General features: G+C 43.8%; 1 protein-coding gene across 3 annotated transcripts in view; it reads left to right on the top strand.

Moving 5' to 3' along the window:
• The window catches only part of PACSIN2 (protein kinase C and casein kinase substrate in neurons 2), a 141520-nt gene that overhangs the window by 63575 nt on the left and 59416 nt on the right, over positions 1-18529 (top strand). Inside the window, exon 1 of one of the 3 annotated variants that reach the window (XM_029204424.1) lies at positions 14843-14990. The exons of the other annotated variants lie outside the window; for them this stretch is intronic. The gene's annotated coding sequence lies outside the window, so the exon portion shown is untranslated. Of the gene's footprint in view, positions 1-14842; positions 14991-18529 lie in introns of those variants that run through there. 3 annotated transcript variants of the gene reach the window in all.

Here is an 18529-nt window from a genome sequence, read left to right as displayed (position 1 = left end):
CGTGTGCTCAGTCTGGCAGCGGTGTCCCCTGCGCTGACAAGTCCTAGGGCTTTGTTATCTTCCTCTGTTCTTCACTTCTAGACTCAGGCAAACTTTGGGCACTCACCCTGGATTATATTAGCTATGTTACATTGTACTCACATTCAATTTAAACATTTTTTTTACATTGTAAAACTAATTGAAAGGAGTTTCATAGTTTTGCTTTTGAAACTGTTTGGCAGCAAGAAATTAATTCCTCCTCCTCTCATTCACTCCCGCGTTTGTTCAGCAGGAACAGCATGTGTGAAGGCGCAGAAGCTAGAGGAGCGTGGTGCTTGTGTGGAGCTGACTGCAGGTTGTTAACTGGCGGAGGGAGTACAGGGTGACTGGGGACATGGTGTGAATGCTAAGCCTGGAGGGGGCGGTGGTTAGAGCTGGGAGGCCCTGCTGGCCACAGTAAGAAGTCTTGGAGGGGTTTCAAGTAGAAGCATAACTTGATCTTCTAAAAGACACACCACCAACCACCATGATGGTAGCATCATGGAGATAGACAGGAAGGGGGACCAGACTGTTGACTGTGGGATCAGTTAGGCCATTGGCGAACTAGGCAAAAAACAGTGGTGGCCTTATTAAAGGTAGCCATTGTTGTGGGAACTGGCAAAGTAAGATTCAGGAGATACTGAAGAACTAGTGTTGTCAGGTCTTGGAAACTGATTAAATGTAGTGGGGCTGGTAGGGGTTGGGTGTGAGAAGAAAAGGAGTTTCTGGATTGAGCAGCTGGGTGAATGGTGGGACCATTTCCTGATGGAGGAAACCCAAGAATGGGAGTGGGCTCAGGGAAGGTAGGAAATGGTTTGCAGGGACTGTGTGATGGCTGAGTGGAGGCATCCAGTAGGCAGTCAGATGTGTGGGTCTGGAGTTTGGTGCCAGAGATGCGTATCCAGGGTTATGAGGTTAAAGGTAGTTTGCTGTGTGGGAACAGAGGATCTTGCTTAGGTAGAGTGTGCAGCTAGAGAGCAGGGCCTGGGACAGAATCCTGAGGACAGAGGAGGAGAAAAATCAGGAGATGTAGTGTTGTGGATGCCAGGGGTGTGATTGTAGGAGGAGAGAGTGCAGGAGGGGCAGTGAGAAGACCTGAAAGAGCTGAGTGGTTTAACACTAGGGTGGCACCTGACACCAGGAAGGTCTTGGGCTTTCTAGTCTGATCAGTTTTATTAGAAAGATGGGAGAGCAGGACTTCCCTGGTGGTCCAGTGGTTAAGAATCCACCTTCCAATGCAGGAGATGCGGGTTCGATCCCTGGTGGGGGAGCTAAGATCCCACATGCTGTGGGGCAACTAAGCCCGCGTGGTGCAACTACTGAGCCTGCAAGCTCTGGAGCCCCTGCGACACAACTAGAGAGAAGCCCGTGCGCCGCAATGAAAGATCCTGCATGCCGCAACGAAGATCCTGTGTGCCGTAGTTAAGACCCGAGGCAGCCAAATAAATAAATTAATCAATTTTAAAATAAAAGAAAGAAAGATGGGAGAGGAAGCAGTAGGCTGAGAAATGAATGGGTGGGGTGAGAACTGGAGAACTTGAGAGTGGATAGCTCTTGTAAGAAACTTGGCTATGAAGGGAAGAGGGGTGAGCGACCGCTAGAGAGGGTCTGGGAGTCAAGGCTGAAGACGGAGAAAGGGACTGATGGCTGGAGGGGGGGTCCTGTGGCAGTGGGAAGAGGCAGATGAGGGGTCAGCCTTAGACGGGAGTGTGTATGGAGAGGCCGGCCTGTGGGTGGCAAGAAACAGAGGAGCTTCTGACTGCCCACTTGCCCATGTTCTGTGAAGGGCAGGGAGGTACCAGAGCGAAGGTCTGCAAGAGCTGTTGCGGAGGGCTTGGGAGAGCTGCTGGGAGACCGAAGGCAGACAGCTTGTAACTGCGCAGGAGGCTGAGGGCCATGTGATAGGTAGAGGGCAGAGTTTTCACCAGGCAGGTGTGAAGGAAGAATTCGACTCAAGGAGTTGACGTTGTTAGTTCCAGTGGTGCCCTGAGCGTTGAAGAGGATTGAAGACAGGTGGCACCAGCCAGTCCAGGACAGAGGAGAGAGAGGAGATGTGGTGACAACTCAGTATTACTTCTCTTGAGCTTTTGGAGAATTTTTTCCCTTACTGTGAATATTAGTCCAAAGGAAGAAACAGGATATTTATAGTTACAGAAGGAGGTTCTATGATTACAGATAGGAATCAATTGAAAGTAGACACTGGGGAGGTCTAAGAAATTGTCCAGGTGTCTGAATGATGAACCTTTATAGTACGTGTCCACACACTATAAAGTGGTCCAGCACATCGGCATCTACAAAACAAGTAAAACTGTTAAACAAGCTCCTCGGAACCTGACCCTGCTTCTCCCACTGCCCAGCACAGACCACAACCTGCCAGCCTCTCCTTGAACTTCACGGTTACCACTTACTGAGGATTCCTTCCTAGTATTCAGAGCTTGGATTTTAGTGAGTTTTTCTTTGTGTAAAGTCATGACCCATCCCCTTGAAACATTAATCCAGCTTTGTTACATGAAGGAAGAATACTAGTTCCCTTTTCCTAATTCAAATATATGCATCTTAAAGTGTACACACTGAAGTCATTTTACAGAAATAAGGGGCACTCAACTCCATCCCCAGAGTCTCCTCCAGACCTTGTCACCCCCGACTTGGTTATTTGTTGGTTCAGACATTCAGTCACTTAGCAAATATTTGAGCGTCTACCTCATGCTAAGCACTGGGGTTACAAAGATGAAGATACATAATCCTTGCCTTTAACACTTGTGTGTAATGAAGGTCTATGTGCTATTTTATTCTGTTTTTTTGCTTATGCCCAATTTTGGATATAAAATGGTTCCCCACTTGTCTTTTATAATGACTGCATAGTGTCCACTCTGTCAATTCACCAATGATTTCTCAGTTTGTGAGCATTTGACTTGTCTCCAGTCTTTGGTGTTATAAATATTACTGGGATGAACATTTTGTTCAAGCTATTTTTTCTTTGAATTTATTTGCTTGGGGCTTATTCCCCAGAGTGGGACTGCAGGGTCAGAGGCTGGTAACTGTTATCTGCCTTGTTCTGTGTTTCCAGATTTTTCCATGAAGTCTATTGGCAATGTTCGAGTTCATTCCTATTTTTCCTGTAGCCCCACTGGCATTGTCATTTTAATTTTTCTCATCTTTACAAGTTATTTCCATTTTTAAAGGAAGCTGTGCTTTTTTCCCCACACGTTAATTTGTTGTGTTAGATTTGGCTAGGTTAAGCTGCAGTAACAAGCCAACCCAAAATTTCAGAGGCTTACGTAACAAAATGTCTCTTTTGCTTGCTCTGCATGTCCCTTGTGGGGCATTGGGGTACAAGTCCACACAGTCACTCTGTGGCCAGGCTGACTCAGGAGAGCCGCAGTGTGATCCTCCTCAGTGGATGACAGGCAGGCAGGAGAAGGCTGGGGACTTTGCACAGGCTTTTCACTAGTTATGTGGCCTGGCTTAGAGAGAACTTCTGTGAGCGTCCCTGTCTGTGCCCCAGCTGTCTTCTCTCCTGTATATTCATCTTTGACAACTTCTTTATGCAGTGGAAATGGATCTTCAGTTTCATTTCAGTCTTTAGTATATTTTAGGTAGAAAGATTATCAGTTGTGTCAAATCCATTTTTCTTTGCTTTCTGCATTACACTTTATTGTGCAGACGTTTAAATAATATAAGCTTGGGGCAATCGATCTTTTTCTCTGATATCTTTTGTTTCTTTAATATTACAAATTTATCATTTTCTAAAAGCCAGAGAATAAGCTATTTTCTCTGAGTCACTTAAAGTAGATTTTTATTTGGCTCCATATGACACTTCAAACTCATCCAAGTATATAACATCAAGTGGTTTTAATCTAAGTTAACTTTGGTCCTTGGTCATACTCTTTTGTTCTGTAACAGTAAAAACAAAAAACAAAACAAAACACAAAAAAACAAGCAGAACAGTACAACACCCCTTCCTGATAAAAACATTCAGTGAAACAGGAATAGATGGGAACTTCCTCAGCCTGATAAAAGGCATGAATGAAAATTCAGAGGGTTAAAAAAAAACCTCACAGCGTTGCAAAGTAAAACACTGAAATGACAATGATGTCTACTCTCACCACTTCTATTCACTGCACTGGAGGCTTGCAAGGGCAGTTAGGCCAGAAAAAGAAATAAAAGGCGTACAGATTGGGAAAGAAAAAGTAAAACCATCTCTGTTCACAGATGACATGATCTTATGTATAGGACATCCTAAGGAATCCACTTAAAACCTATTAGAACTAATATACAGGTTTAGCAAGGTTGTAAGATATAAGATCAATGTACAAAAATAATAGTATTTCTGTGAACTGACAATGAATAATCCAAAAATGAAATTAAGAAAACAGTTTCATTTATAATAACATCAAAAAGAATAAAATGTTTAAGAATAAATTTAACAAAAGAAGTACACAACTTCTGTACTGAAAACTATAAAACATTTTTGAAAGAAATTAACGGTGACCTAAATAGAAAGATATCCCACATCCATGGATTAAAAACATTGTTAATATGGCACTACTCCCCAAATTGATCTACAAATTGAGTGCAACCCCTATCAAAATCCCAGCTTCCTTTTTTTTTTTTTTGGTAGAAATCGACAGGTTGATTCTAAAGTTCACATGGAAATTAAAATGCAAAGTACCCAAAATAGAACAAAATTGGAGTACTCACACTTCCCAATTTCAAAAAGTCCTACAAATCTACAGTATTCAAGACAGTGTAGGGGAGTTCCCTGGTGGCCTAATGGTTAGGACTCTGGGCTTTCACTGCCATGGCCGGGTTCAGTCCCTGGTTGGGGAACTAAGATCCCATAAGCTGTGCGGTGTGGCCAAAAAAAAAAGACACTGTGGTATTGGCATATAGGATAGACATATAGATCAATGGGAGAGAATTTAGAGAACAGAACTAAACCCTTAAATTTATGATCACTTGATTTTGGACAAGGATGCCAAGCCAATTCAGTGGGGGAAAGAATAGTCTTTTCAACAAATAGTGCTGGGACAACTTGATATTTACAGGTAAAAGAATAAATTTGGACCTCTACTTCACACCACATACAAAACTGATACGATAAATCAGAGACCTAAATGTAAAGAGCTAAATTTATAAAATTCCTAGAAGAAAACAGGCATAAATCTGTCACCTTGGATTAGGCAATAGTTTCTTAGATATGATACCAAAACACAAACAACAAAAGAAAAAAACAGATAAATTGGACTTTATAAAAATTAAAACATTTGTACTTCAAAGCATGCTATCAAGAAAGTGAAAAGAAAGCTTGCAGAATGGGAGAAAATATTTTCAAATCATATCTCTGACAAAGGACTCATACCTAGAATATATAAAGAATTCAGTTAACACTCACCAATAAAAAGACAAATAACGCAATTTAAAAATGGATGAAGGATCTGAATAGGCATTTCTCCAAAGATGATGTACAAATAGTCAATAAGTACATGAAACGATGCTCAACAGCATTAGTCATTAGGGAAATGCAAATCGAAACCACAATGAGATGTGACTTCACACCCCCTGTGATAGTTATAATAAAAAAGACAGACAAAGCAAGTGTTGGTGAGTATTTGGAGAAATTGGAACCCTCACACACTGCTGGTGGGGATGTAAAACTGCTTGGAAAACAGTCTCGCTGACTGTTGGAAACAAGTAACTTTGGAAAACAGCTCCTCAAAAGGTTAAACATAGAGTTACCATGTGACCTGGCAATTCTACACCTAGGTACCTGAAAGAAATGAAAACGTATATCCACACAAAGACTTGTACGCAAATTCTCATAGCATTATTCATAATAGCCAAAAAGTAGAAACAACCCAAATGTCCATCAACTTGGTAATGTATAAACAAATTGTGGTTTATTTATACAATGGAATATTACTTAGCAATAAAGGGAATGAACTACTGATAAGTGCTATAACATGGATGAACCTCGACAACATCGGGCCACGTGAAGAGGCTAGTTGCAAAAGATCACATATGATCACAAAAGACCACATCGTATGATTCCATTTATATGAAATGTCCAGAATAGGCAGATCCATAGAGACAGAAGTAGATTAGTGGTTGCCAGGCACTGGAGGAGAGGGGAATGGGGGTACAGAGTTTTTTTTGGGGGGTGATGAAATGTTCTAGAATTGACTGTGGTCATGATACACAACTCTAAACACACTAAAAATCATTGTGTACGTGTCAAATGGCTGAATTGTGTATGAATTATATTTCAATAAAGGTGTTGAAAAAATAGCAAAAGTTTCAGGTACTTAAACCATTACCCTTCCCACAACTTCTCCTGGCAAGTAATATCATTCCTTTGTCTTTTCTTGAGATGTGTCCAGGTCTTTTTCACTTTTAGAAACAAAATTTTATTTTTTCTTGAACCTCCTGAACTGTGATTTCCCGGGTTAAACACAAAACCCCACAGTAAGGGAGGAGGAGGAGGAGGGAGGTGTGGCTGCCAGCTTGAAGGGGAGGGACTGGGACTGGCGGGTCTCCATCTCCAGGCCATGTTAGTTTCCCTGTCCTTAGTGCAGGGCTCCATTCTGGTGACACCACTTCCTACTGAACTCATTGACCACGGTGACTCAGCTTCTAAGTCTGTGAAAGGACAAGCAGGTATTAAAGAGAGTGTGAACAGTCCCTGGAGCACCACAGGCTCTCTGCTGTAACCTTCATTCTCGCCAACTGTAGGGGCTTATTCAGCAGTAGACACGTAGTGACCCTCTGCCATGTGCAGATTCTGAGATTCAGAGGTGAAGACGACATGGGTTGCCTTGAGCAGATCACAATCTAATTATTACTTCGCAATGCATTTCTTTCCTTTTGATGCATAGAATATAAAAATCTGTATTTGGAGTAAAATGCTGTCTTAATTGCTGAGTAGTTAAGAAGGAATTTGAGGTTTTAAGCCAGCATTATTTCTTTCCATTTAGTTTTAGTTTTTGTTCTTTAATGGCTATGTAATAATAGTAATAGATAACATTTGTTAGGCTGATCACAGTCATCATCCTGCTCGAGCCTCACCACCCTCTGAGGAGCTTCCCTGCAACAGGCTGCACTAATGCAGCGGGCCAGGGGGAAAAATTCCAACTTTATAAATCTACTAATTGGGTCTGGTGCTAGGTGGAGCATTCCCAAATTCAACAGTTTATCAAAGGCCTGGTATATGCAAATCCCACATTTAAAATGCAAGCTCTTCTTCCAATCCAAGAACATGGACGTAGACGTAGAGAACGGACATGTGGACCCAGGGGGGGAAGGGGAGGGTGGGACCAACTGGGAGATTAGGTTTGACATAAATACACTACCATGTGTAAAATAGATAGCTAGTGGGAACCTGCTGTATAGCACAGGGAGCTCAGCTCCGTGCTCTGTGACGACCTAGATGGGTAGGATGGGGGTGGGGTGGGAGGGAGGTCCAAGAGGGAGGGGATATAGGCATACATATAGCTGATTCACTTCATTGTACAGCAGAAACTAACACAACATTGTAAAGCAGTTTTACTCCAATTAAAAAAAAAAAAGCAAGCTCTGTGAAGTCAAAGACTTTATCTTGCTCATGTGATCTCCCCTACCTGAACACAGTAGGTGTACAAGATATGTTAATTGGTAAATAAGCGAATGACCAGAGGGGACTGGCCTCAGTGCAGTGATACTGTTTGTGCAGCAATTTCTAACAGTCCTTCCATCGTCTGAGAGCTAGTCAGGGCAGGGAATGTGTCTCTTTTAGTAGGTGAGGAAACTGAGGCTGGCTGGGAAATGGCTTATGCAGGTAAAAGCCAGAGTGAGCACTAGAGTCCAGGTCTCCTGGCTCTATGGTCTCACTGTACATTCCAGTCCCACCCCAATCTAAAAACATGGGTATATTTCTCACAACAATATTGCCCTGTGGGGATGTGTCCCATTCCCACTCTGGGGTTGGCTCCTCATAGGGGCTGTGGGGAGGGGAGTAGATTTGAAAATGTGTCATTTTTAAAGTAACTTTCTCTATTTTTAAACCTATGGAGCATCAACTCAGTATTTAGCTTAGGGAAATCTTCAGCCTGAGTCTCCACGTTCCCAGGGTGCTTGCCAACCAGAGGTCTAAAAAAGTATCACTGCAAAGAAGTCCAAGGCTCGGACCTGTCAGCTGACATGTTCCCATTACATAAGAAAAATGAGTTTTGGGGACACATCTAAATTCTGTTTGCTCCAGATCCTCAGTAAATCATGTGGGTGAACCAGCAGCTGATAGGCTGGACTGAGGCCAGGTGACTTGGAGTCTCATCCTACCTTTGCTGCCGATTCTCTGTAACCTGAGACAGTTATTACCCAGAACATGAAAAGCCATCAGAAAATGACCAGGGAGCTGGCCATCACTTGTTTTCTTTCAGCTATTAGGATGTAAAAGACACGAGGGGCAAAACATAGTCATTTTAAGGGTGACTACATGACTGCAAATCTAGTATTTTTTAATACTGATTTCTTGCACAGAAAATCTGTCACCTTCTCTAACCTTCAAGATCCAACTCAGCACCTCTTCTCTCCCCTTCTCTTCCCTTCACCTTGTGGTCCTGTCTCATTTCTTGAGCACCTGTTTTGGATTATACATAGATAAAGACGGCAGAGTCCTTCCCCTGTGGAATTAACAAGTAAAGTAGGAGACAGACCTTTGTGAGCCTGTGCAGATGGCGCGTGGCAGGAGGAAACGGCAGAGCCTAAAGGACACCGGGAAATTGCCAAGTGGCCTGTTTGGGGCCATGCATGTTTGTACACCCTCTTCTTGGTGTGGTCCTTGACACACAGTACATACTCAGTGAGCCCTTCTGAAAGAAAGAACTTCCCTAACTGCTTCTGAAGCCAGCTGTGTGATAGAACAGTTTTAAGATTTGAGTGCATTTCCTGTAAGATAATCGGAAAGGAAAGGTCAAGCCTTTTAACACCTCCTTGCATATCCCAAAGGTAGAGGCTTCTTTAAGCTTTTTCTGCATCTGGGGCTTTACTTGCTTCTTCAGACACATCTTTCTCTGGATCTACAGAACCCTCTTAATTTTCATTCTCAGGCCTTAGGAATTCACAGCTGAGTATTCACTATTCATATCTTCTGCTGCTTCGTGAGTCCAGAAAACAATTTAGAAACTAAAGTTCTCGTGCCGATCCAGAGTGAGTGATTTCAAAAGATCTTCTCTGAACTTACCTGAAGTGACTGGTGTGCTTCAGAAACATTTTACATTCTGCTCAGTTTCAACGGCATTGGTTTTTAGGACTGTCAGCTTGAATCTAGCATTCAGCAAGATGATTTTATTTTACTCTGTGTGTGTATGGGTAGGGGTAGTGAGGAAACGAGCTTGGGAATAGTCTGCTGCACAGAATAGGCAAGACTTCTTACCTCCCGGTCTTGTTCTGAAGTTACTGAGTGGAAGACTGAGCCTTCTGGAGATGGGGGTCCAGGACTGCTCGGTGGGGAGGAGAAGCTGCTCTGGTTCATGTCTGTGCAGCTGGCCCTCCAACAGTGTGGGACCCACAGGGGTACTGGACTTTTCCTGCTTCTTGGAACTACGTGGCTTCAGCGGAAAGGGCTCGGAGCCCACATGCCCGCTCCTTATCCGCATTGGGCCTTGAGAAAGTCTGGGTCAGGGAGAGCTGAGCTCAGGGATGCACAGGGCACGATTGCTGCTGGGCACATGTTTGTTGAATGCTTGCACCCGGAAACCTAGTCAGGGAGTTGGGGTAGACATTGTGGTATAACAGAAGTTGAAAGAATGAGGCCATTTTGTTTCATCCTTGGTATTCTTTCAAAACTTGTGTATCATTGTTTCTACTGCTGTCTGTGTGGTCTCAGCCACCATCATCCCTCCCTGGGAAATACTAAGGTAGCTGTTTCGCTGTTTCTCAGACCTGCCAGACAGGCCTTCCGTGCCATCATATGTGATCTTCCTTTTGCTGGGGGCCTTCTCCCTAGAGGTCCTCACGGCTCCTCCTTCGCATTTTGTCTCAGATGTCTCCTTTTCAGTGAGACCTGCTCTAGCCACCCTACTTAAAAGTACAGTCTCCTTTCCACGTCCATCCTCATCCTTCTTCCTTGCTTTATTTCTCTGCGTAGCTGCTACTGTGTGATTTATTTTCTTTGTCAGTCATCTGTGCTAGAGCATAAACTCCGTGACGGTGGAGAGATTTTTGTCTGCTCCATACCCTGTTAGATTCCCTAGCACATCATGTGACTATGGGTGTGGAAAGAATGGAAAATAAAAGCAGTAGGGTGGATAGATTACCAATGCATTCCCAATGGATATATTTAAAAATAAACCTCCTTTTGGTTGCTGCTTTGATTTATTAAAAAAAATCATCTTTCTTCATTTGTTTTGAAACAAAATGCATAATACACATTTTCACTTAAAACTTTGAGCCAATGCCAGCCCCATCTGTCCTTTGCCTGCATTCCCAGGCTCCCCTTAGCATGTTAGAGTCTATGCAGAACTTAAAGATCACCTACTTTATGAACAGGGAAATCGAAGCCCCAAAGAGTCTTGTGCTGAGACCAAGGTCATTCTGTTCCATCTCACTAAATTTGCACCAGAGCCAGGGAAGGGAACCAACATTTATTGTTTGCCACATAAGAGACAGGCACTTCCTTGCATTATCTAAGCTAATCCTTGTTAAGTCTGCAGGGTGTTCATGGTCATCCCCCTTTGTTTTATGAGTGGAAAACCAGAGGCACAGAGCAGTAATGTGATTTGCTTGGTGCACACGACTAGTCAGACCTGGATGGTTGGGCCAGTCCTATTCCCAGCCAGTGCTCTCAGTGACACCCCTGAAGCCCCTCACGGCATGCACAGGGAATCTCCTCCTCAGTGGTGGTGGGGAGCATCGAGAGCCTGCTGTCCAGACCTGGTGGTGTTTGATGCTGCTGCTGGTCACCTGTGTTTTCATTGGCTCAGTGTGTTCCATTTTCTTGCCGTGAGCACGTTCTCAAGTTGACCTTTGTCTCTGTGGGCAACATTTTCCATGGCTCAAAGCCACTGTGTGTTGGGGCGGTTCTTCTGGGCTTTTGGTAACAAACCAAATTGGAATTGCAGTGATTATGGGACTTGATAAATAATTTATGTTGCAAAAGATTAAAGAATTAGCCCTAAACAAACAAAGTGAATTTTAAGGGATGCCTAAGTACAGTTTCTTCATTGAAACTGTTTATCAGTTGGCAGCAAAGCTGTTTCTCAAACAAGTTTTTCTGGTGCTCTTGACTCCAGACAGAATTGTAGGTGAGTATGTAGTATGTCCAAAACAGGTCTTTGGGCGTGTGAAAGAGTGGCATTTTGGTCAGGAGAATAATTACTTTCGTGGGGGATGAAGAGAAGAGACATGGTGAGTAGGGCTGGGGAAGGGGGAACAGGGAGGAGCCAGGCCCTGACTAATGATGAATATGGCACAGACACGCCGGGACTCTGAGGTTTCCTGAGAGACGCATTCATTCCCTGGCTCCATTTCTTCCTTCAGTGACTGTCACTGAGCTTCAGGTACTGTGATAGGCACCAGGGTACCCCCAGGAGCTAATAGTCTGGTTGTGGAGATAGAGTTATAGCAGCCAAATAATAGCTCCATGGAGGAATTATACTGGGACAGTGCTAGGCAGAGGGTCATTGGCATGGTTGTGAGGCTCCTCAGAGAAGATGACACTCACACTGGCGCTTGCAAGATGAGTAGGAGTTGTTGAGGAAGGTCAGTCTCAGGCAGCACTGTGCTGCACATGTGGGGCCCCCAGGCCGGAGACCTGTGGGTTTATTCTCTGTGTGGGCCCAAGAGGGTCCTCTGTGTGAAGCTGCACATTAAAAGGTGTGTATATGTAGTTAAAAGACATGCAGTGGAGATGGGGGTTCAGGACAGGGAGGTGGGGTGTTCATGCAGGTGAAGAAAGGGAGAACGTGGTCACACACACACAAAATGCCTTGAAAGGTTGTACATTAATGATAGAAATTGTGCTGCAGTTCTTTACCACATTTACTAGTATTTGAGCACTTTGTATAGCGCACTCTGGGGCCTCGGTTATTTTTGAATTAGTTTGGCTTTTATTAAAAGCCTCAAAAAAGTTCTCTCTTCATGAATGTACATATCCATACTCCCATCAAACTTTAAAACCTATAAGGTCCTATTCATATCAAGTTGCTCATAAAATTAGAGAAAAATTTCAAAGCTTCTTTAAACTTTCTTTGTCTCACGTTTCTCCAATGAGGAAAATGCCTGGAAGACTGTCAAAGAACTGGCTGTTCTCATAGGTATTTGAGGAGAACAGTGTGAGTCATTGTAGCTTTTTGCTGGTATTTTAGTATCCGGTTTATTTTTAAACAGTTCTGTGCAACTGGAGTTTCTTCCATGGTTTCTGTTACCATGGCTTCATAATATTTCCTCAAATCTGCTTGTTCATGCTTTCACACACTTTAGTATCAAATTTACAATTCCTTGGAATTAGAATATCTTATTCATGATATCCAAGAATGTTTTTCCAGCTGCAATAGCATTTTTCTCCAAATGGAAAAAGTTAGCTGTTTTTCCCACTACGGATTTTGGGGAGAGAGAAGGCTTGGTTTTGTGAAGGACCGTGCAGTGAGCAGGGTGGGTAGAGATTATTAGGGGGTGCCCATTGGCCACCTGAGCAGGGGACCAGTGGCGTCTCTCTGGTCACTTCCCCTTTAGGTCCCATAGTGAGCGTACAGGATAGACAGGCTGCTGCTACCTTTGCTTGGGAAGTGATGGCACTGGATGTTTTGGTCCAGACATCCAACAGACTTGGTTCTCCTTAAGCACAAGTGTGTGTTTGTTCTCTTGCTCTTATTTGTTTATTCATTTATTTTTGGACTTGATTGAGGCTTCCACTTTGGGAAGGTTTCTTGTTTTAAGATTTGCAGTCAAAAGAAAAACAGTGCTGGTCCTGGCAGTCGCTGGTGAAGTTTGCCTTGCTCTCTCTTCCTGGCATTCAGGACTATTCAAGGAGACACTTTTCTGAATTTCACTGCTTTGAGAAATGTGTATTTCTTAAAGGACTGTTCAGGATTTAGAGAAAGTCCCAGAGCAATATGGAATTGTAGAGGTAGTTTGTTTCCAGTCTCTTAAAGTTTTTGACCTCTTCCACTTTTCAGGGATAACCAGGTTTTCCTAGTATCAGACTAGGTTCTGGTCCTGTATCTAAGGCATATATATATATATATATTTTTTTTTTTTTTTTTTGCGGTACGCGGGCCTCTTACCGCCGTGGCCTCTCCCGTTGCGGAGCACAGGCTCCGGACGCGCAGGCTCAGCGGCCATGGCTCACGGGCCCAGCCGCTCCGCGGCATGTGGGACCCTCCCAGACCGGGGCACGAACCCATGTCCCCTGCATTGGCAGGCTGACTCTCAACCACTGCGCCACCAGGGAAGCCCCCTAAGGCATATTATAGGGGACTCGTCTGGCCAAACATTTTTAAATTCTACTATAAATATTAATGCTGACTTAATGATAGAGCAATTCCTAAGACTTGAGAATTTAAAGTATGTTATCACTGACTGGACCTTTGGTTACTAACACAGCTGCTTCTGCTGATTCAGAGAGGACCCCTTTTCCAACAACAAAACCAAAATAAAACGTGGTTCTGAGTGCTCTGGAGGCTGCCCAGGAGGCTCCACGTGGGAAGGTCTTCCGACTGAGTGACTGTATACAAGCTGGCCATTATAGAATAATTGACTTTTAAAGAATCACTGAAAAATTAAATTTTGCTTTCAGCTCAAGAAACATTTGTGATTAATAATCTGAAAAACTAGTCGTTTTTTTCTTTCTTATGTAATCCAAGAGATGTCACCATATGGCTTCATGAGTGAAATTACTAACAACAGTATATTATTGTAAAGATCTTATAGATCTCATAGAGGTGATGGTGGCGGGAGGTAGGGCTGGATGAGAGAGGATGGTCAAGGAAGCTCCTTTCAGGATTTTTGGGCAGAGGCTCCTGTGGTGTCAGGGAGCTGGCCACACATTTACCTCAAGGAAGAGCATTCTAAGGAGAGGGAACAGCATGTACAAAGGCTCTGAGGCAGAGATGAGCTTAGTGTGTTGGAGAAACAGCAGGAAGATAATTGTGGCTGAGATAGAACAGGATCAGCCAGTGGGTGAGATCAGCCAAAGTGGCAGGCAAGGGCCAGATCAGGATGGGACCTGTAGCAAAGGTGACGAATTAGGGTTTAGCTCTGAGTGCGACGGGTTTGGAGCAGGGAAGTGACAGGATTTAAGTATTTTTGAAGGTTGTCCTGAGGGAACTAGAAATTGAAAGTGAGGGTAGATTTTCTGTTCTACCTAACATTGGGGTTACTTGGAAAAACATTAAACTTTTGTTCTCATTTTAGCTTTGAAATTTTAGAGTTATTAATACCACCTGTATTCCTAGTGATCTGGGATTCTGTGAAGTTTTCTGGGTTCTTTTTGAGGAGAGGTATTGTGTAAGTAAATGTACTCTGGTTGTTGATAAAATGATCTCTGCATGATCCTGTCAATTAAAACATGTAATTATTAATACAGTAGTGTGTAAAATAGTTCCCAGCCTAGCCAGCAGCTGGACGATTACAAGTTATGAGAAACTCATCAAGTTTAAACCACATGGGGATTTTTGTATAGAAGTGTGATACCAGTTCCTCCTTCCTTCCTCACTGTTCCTGTTTCAGGGTGGGCACCCCACCATGCTGTCTAGATCTCTGAAGACTGGGTGGCCTGTGCCCCCTCTCTACCCCCATCTTCCCCACCCCACCCTTTCCCCAAGGATTCTTCTGGCTGGGACACCCTGCCCCTGCTCCTGTACACCTGCCTGATTCCCACTGGCTCCTCAGGATTCAGCTTGGCGTCCCCAGGCTAGGAAACTGTCTGCGCTGGACATTCCTATTGCAGCCTTCCTCAGCACCGTGGTAGAGAGCAGCCATGTCCACCCTGAACTAAGGTATTTCATCCGCCCAAGAACCCCAAGGAGTAATAGGAAGTATTAGTTTTATTTTCTAGATGAGGAAGAGGTTGAGGCTCAGAGAGGTTAAGTATTTGCCCATGGTTATCTAGCTAGTGTGCGGCAGGGATTCATTCACTGTTCATTCATTCTCTCATTATTGCCTCGTCATGCTGGGCGCTGTGCCCACCTCTGAAATACACCTGTGAGTGAGGCAGGCATGGGCTATGTGTCTGTCTCCCTTCCCAGCCACGCTGAGTTGCTTGAGCAGGCACACTTCCAGAACAGGACTGCTCCACAGGTGCTCGGTGAATGCTGAATGAATGAATGCGTGAATGCTAACATCCTACCCTTACTGGGGCCTTGGTTGGAGCGCCATCCCATCAGGCCCCCAACCTTTAGTTTAGTCGGAGTCATGCTCATGTTCCTCCCTTCTCCCTCTCCTTCAGTCTTCCATCGCCCCTGTCTCACCCAGGAGGAAGTGTAGCCTGGCAGCTACAGGGCAGGCTCTGGGGTGCCTGGCCTGGGTTTGAATCCCAGCTCTGCTGCTTCCTGGCTCTGTGGCCTTGATCAAGTTATTTAAACACTTTTGTGCCTTGTTTCTTCACCTGTAAAATGAGGGTGATAATAGCTGCCTTGTAGGGCTGTTCTGAGAATGAATGTTGCCTAGCACCTAGGAAGTGCTCAATAAATATTGACTTACTGTTATTTCTGCCATCTAGTGAGGACAGGAACCGTGTCCCATACAACTTCGAGGGCAGTTGTGAACTCCTCACCACTCTTACCATGGTGTCTGCAACTGGTTCAGGGCTTGTAAACGTTGGATGAGGGAAGAAAAGGTGGGAGACGGTACTGGACTGCACATGACTGTCCAGGTTAGAGTTCCACCCACACTGGTGCGTGTCTGATGGCTGTGGGGCACGTGGATGCCGACCCTGTGAGACCCTTGTGAGGGGCAGGACTGCCTGAATGATGGCCAGCTTTTGGCCCCTTATTTTTCCTGCTCTTTTCTCCTACTGTCCTAGGTTTGGCAGGTTTCCTTGTTTTGTCCTACTTGTTTTCTCCCTTCTACCCATCCTGCTCCCTATCAGTCTTGATGTTTTAGTCCAGTAAGTTATTATATCAGCTCATGTTGCCAGTACCCCTCTTAGCAACAGTAACTGATAACTGAAATGACCCCTCATCACCTACTTTTGCCCAGATGCTGTTATGCCTTTGCTGTGTCTGCTGCCGCCTTAGTAGTGATGTTTCTAAGATTATTACTTTCATTTGCTTAATATTTTCATTCTTTTAGTCAGTGAAGCACATGGAAATACATTTAAGTTACAGAGAACATAATATATCAGAAACTTGAATATTCATTCAAATCTGAGTGTTCAAGCTCATCTAACATCTCATTAGAAACCATTACACTATACATTTAGCATCTGTCTCTAAGATTAGGAATATCAGTAAGAAATAAAATACAGTTACTTCAAGGTTAGATTTACTTTTGTTTTTTAAATTTTTATTTTATATTGGAGTATAGTTGATTTATAATGTTGTGTTAGTTTCAGGTGTACAGCAAAGTGATTCAGTTATACATATACACACATATCTATTCTTTTTCAGTCTTTTCCCATATGGGTTATTAGAGTATTGAGTAGAGTTCCCTGTTCTGTACAGTAGGTCCTTGTTGATTATCTGTTTTATATATAGTAGTGTGTATATGTTAATCCCAACCTCCTAATTTATCCCTCCCCCTACCTTTCCCCTTTGGTAACCATAAGTTTGTTTTCTAAGTCTGTGAGTCTGTTTCTGTTTTGTAAATAAGTTCATTTGCATCATTTTTAAAGATTCCACATGTAAGTGATATCATATGATATTTGTCTGATTTACTTCACTTAGGATGATAAATTTACTTTTGAACCTGAACTGTCAGAAGCTTTCATTTTGTAATTCTTAACTTTTCCCATTGACTCAAACCAGGTTGAGAGATTGGATCACCCAAATCATGGAGGTGTTTTTTTTGTTTTTATCAGTATGCTGTTTATTCTTTTTATATATATATAAATTTATTTTTAAAAATTTATTTGTTTTTGGCTGCGTTGGGCCTTTGTTGCTGTGCAGGCTTCCTCTAGTTGTGTCAAGCAGGGGCTACTCTTTGTTGCGGTGCGCGGGCTGCTCATTACAGTGTCTTCTCTTGTTGCGGAGCATGGGCTCTAGGTGCACGGGCTTCAGTAGTTGTGGCTCGCAGGCTCTAGAGCACAGGCTCAGTAGTTGTGCACAGGCTTAGTTGCTCTACGGCATGTGGGATCTTCCCGGACCAGGGCTCGAACCCGTGTCCTCTGCATTGGCAGGCGGATTCTTAACCACTGTGCCACCAGGGAAGCCCGGAGGTTCTTTTAAAACATTTTAAACTCAGGGACATCTAAGAGTTTGCTTAATCCCACACTCTTTAGGTGAAGGTAGTGGGATGCTGAGAAAATGCCCTAGGTCCCGCAGCTGTTTAGTGGCAAATTTGGAGCGAGTCTTCCAAATTTTGGCCCTGAGAGCCCTTTGTAAGAGTAAAACATGACTTCAGAATCATCAAAAATTAAATTATGTTCAATGCAGCTTTACCAAGTTCATTTGTTTATTTGAGGTATATGAATATCTGTCTGTAATTTTCTTTAAAAATTGGCATTCCCAGCAAGGTGCACCCAGTGATTCCCTAAACCAGACTGATAAACCACCACCATCGCTGCCTCTTGGGGGGAATTAATTGTGTTCAGGCATTCACAACATCCCACTAAGATTAAAGGACATCGGTCCACCAGGATATCCATGCGTGGATAACAGGTGTCCAGGTAAGGTTGAATGGAGTGAGTCCTGAACACTCTGCAAATGTATACATCAAAGTAATTTTATATTTATAAGTTTCATAAATGTTTATTTACTTGAAGCTTTTTAAAAACAAACAAAAAACTGCAGCCAATCTGATTTCTGTATTTACCAAGTGAGAAGTTAGAAGCTGTGATGAGGCTCATTTGTCCCCACTGCAGCTGAAGTCTCCTTTTCACACGGGCTTATTCTTTTCCCTTTTCTGTCCATTTCTTATTCACGTGTAATATTATTGGTGCTATTTCATCTCCTAAAATATCCTCAGGGACTTTCCTGGTGGCGCAGTGGTTAAGAATCCGCCTGCCGATGCAGGGGGCACGGGTTCGAGCCATGGTCCAGGAAGATCCCACATGCCGCGCAGCAACTGAGCCCGTGTGCCACAACTACTGAGCCTGTGCTCTAGAGCCCACGAGCCACAACTACTGAAGCCTGCACGCCTAGGGCCTGTGCTCCACAACAAGAGAAGCCACCGCAATGAGAAGCCCGTGCACCGCAATGAAGAGTAGCCCCTGCTCGCTACAATTAAAGAAAGCCTGCGCGCAGCAATGAAGACCCAACGCAGCCGAAGGAAGGAAGGAAGGAGGGAGGGAGGGAGGGAGGGGAAGGAAGGAAGGAAAGAAGGAAGGAAGGAAGGAGAGGGAGGGAGGGAGGGAAGGAAGGAAGGAAGAAAGAAACAA

The sequence above is a fragment of the Monodon monoceros genome, unplaced genomic scaffold (genome assembly GCF_005190385.1).
Source record: "Monodon monoceros isolate NGI ecotype Baffin Bay Population unplaced genomic scaffold, NGI_Narwhal_1 Super_Scaffold_6, whole genome shotgun sequence".
In the NCBI taxonomy this organism is placed as follows: domain Eukaryota; kingdom Metazoa; phylum Chordata; class Mammalia; order Artiodactyla; family Monodontidae; genus Monodon; species Monodon monoceros.
This window is presented reverse-complemented; position numbering and strand designations above follow the sequence as displayed.